This window comes from Nothoprocta perdicaria, unplaced genomic scaffold, assembly GCF_003342845.1.
Source record: "Nothoprocta perdicaria isolate Ctin4 unplaced genomic scaffold, notPer1 scaffold_238, whole genome shotgun sequence".
In the NCBI taxonomy this organism is placed as follows: Eukaryota; Metazoa; Chordata; class Aves; order Tinamiformes; family Tinamidae; genus Nothoprocta; species Nothoprocta perdicaria.
The window spans coordinates 439,607-442,261 of NW_020455464.1; positions in this window are offsets into that span (position 1 = coordinate 439,607).

The following is a 2,655-nucleotide window of genomic DNA, read 5'->3' on the forward strand; positions in this document are numbered from 1 at the left end:
ACCGCAGCCGCGCTCCGCTCCATGGCGCCGCGCGCAAGCGGCCGAGAGTCACGCGGCACCGCCGGGCGCGGCCGCCAACGGCCCGCGGGGCGGCGCGTGCGCCGGTTACAGCCGTTGGGGCGGGGCTGCCAAAGGCCGCGGGGGCGGGGCGACGCCGGTAACGGCCGCGGGGGCGGGGCAGTGTTGCCACGGCTACGGCCGTTGGGGCGGGGCGACGCCGGTAACGGCCGCGGGGGCGGGACGAGGTGGTGTGGGGCCGCTGAGCGAGTCGCGGAGCGGGGCCCGTCGCGCGGCGGGTCCGTCCGAGCGCCGCCCGCCGCCCCGCGGGGAGCGAAGCGCTGGGCGCCGCGCGGCGCCGTGCGCGGGGGCGCTGCTTGTCAGCGGCAGCCGCGGGGCAGCGCCCGGGGGAGCCGGGCGGTCCGCAGCCCTCTCCGAGACCCGCCCGTGCTTCCCTGCCCACAGCGCCGCGCTGCCGCCCCGCACCTCCTGCGGCACCTTCCAGCGGCGAGAGGGCGCTTCTCCTTGCTCCTTTACCCTGCCTTTAGTTTTACATCTTCGCAATTGGTCTGGCCACACCTGGCTACAAATACTCGTTCCTTTGAGTTTGWGCTGCTGTGCAAAACAACCAGGAAGCAAAGATATATATACACACACACAGATGTGGCCCTGAAGGGTGGAGATTCCAGTATATTAAGTGCTTGAGATAAAAAAGGAGCCGTGGCGCCTTCAGCCGCGTCTCTGTGGCTTCTTGGAGGCCTGAGAGGGGCCGCGGTGACGCTGCCGGAGGAAGGCAAGGCCGAGGGAGCCCTGGCCCAGGCGCGGTGACTCTGCGCTGCACGCGTCGGGCGCTCCTGTAAGTTTCCACATTCTGGTTCAGTGAGTTGTCTCAACTGCTTCACTCCACCCCCATTAAGGACAAGGTTATTGCTTACAAGTGCAAGCTGTGTTACTACCCTTAAGGCCCAGTAACCTAGTTCTAGCCGAGGAGACTTGTTTTAGCCTGTTTTGTTCATTTCCTTCTTTCTCTCCCTCTTTTCTTTTTTCCCYGCCCCCACTTATCAATTTTAGCTGTGTTTTCTCAAGTAGGAATTAYCAGGGCAAACATACTTTCAAATTTGGTTCTCAGAAGTGTATTTGAGCTTCGGTATAAAAATTCCATTGTGAATGTTACCTTAAAATGCAAGTGCATGATCATTCTGGTGAAATACTTGCAACTCAGATATTCTAAGATAATTACATAAACCACCAAAATGTGCAATGAAAGCTGCCTTTTGACAAACTCTTTTTAATATTCTGTAAGATGATAAGTAGTAGTATTAAAGTACATAAGAATATGTGGTTTTAGAAAAAGACTTGGTAAGATATTCAGTGTACATCTGYATTTCCCCTTTGAAATTCCTAAGCAAGCACTACAGCTGATCTTTCATTCTCATTTCATGTATGAAATATCATCACTAACATACTGAGCTCCTGAGAATCTCACATAAGCTGCTTAATGAATGGGGCAGAGTTTCAGTTTGACTGCATCAGAATCAGTCCTATATTCCTGATCTAGGGATAATACATATCATTAAAAAAAAAGAGAGAGAATGCAGGAGATACATTTTCTGTTATGTTTCTGTCTTCTCTTAAGGAGTAGTCCTGTAAGAGAACTATGTCTTGTCCTTAATGGCCATTTTTATTCTTTAATTTTTAGCAATATTTGAGCAAAAACAAAAAATCTCAGTTGAGAGCAGACCTGACTACACAAGCTTTGGTGACAGTGATCCTCTGCAGATGGATTATTCTGTAACCCAAGGATCAAAAGGAATTTTCTGTTCTACTACAGAGCATACTGGGATACTTGGAGCACTGCAGGCTCCTAGCAGAGCCTTTGGGAGGACACTGCGCAAAGGGAGTAGGTGGGAGGCATGCCACACACAGGTTTTGACACGAATGCAACCTCAGGGTCAAATATATCAACAAATACAGTGCYTTTTCTTGCTCTGCTAGTCTGGAAAGAACAACTAAGTAAATTTGACCTAATTTCCAACCAGATGATTCAGCATCCACTCAGGTTGATTTTATGTCAAGAAGACTTACATCTGATCTAACATTGTGTAATCAGTCCAGCTACACTTTCTCACCTTACATTACCAGGATATCCCTTGTTCACTGAATATGGCTTATGTTTTTCAACTGCATTTTAGGCAGAGAAAGTAAATAATTAAATAAATGAATGCGAGTATCTCAGCCACAGAGACTTGAGACCAACTTTGTTTCCTTTCTTAGTAGCAAAACCAGGTTAGATGGTAGCAGAATATTGTTTAAAAAATACATATAAATAGGAAGGTGCTACAGGCTAAGGCCATTGTTGACTGTGTAGGAAAGGAGAACTGGTACACTGTCTTCAGAACAGCATCTAATTTTAATTAAAAATAAACAATCATGTAGAGTGCATCAAATAATTACAAATTGTTTCCATGGTCAGTCATCTTTCTCTTAAAAATGTGACTTGATTTGCAGTACTGGTTTTCTAGCTTCTACCTTCTCTCCATTGGATCTTCTTTTATCTTTGAYTGATAAATTGATAATTCTTTTGTACCACATTTCTGGTAAAATAAGCACTTCTGTGCAGGAGGGCAGAGCTGTTTGCCTGCTTTAAGGCAAGCATGG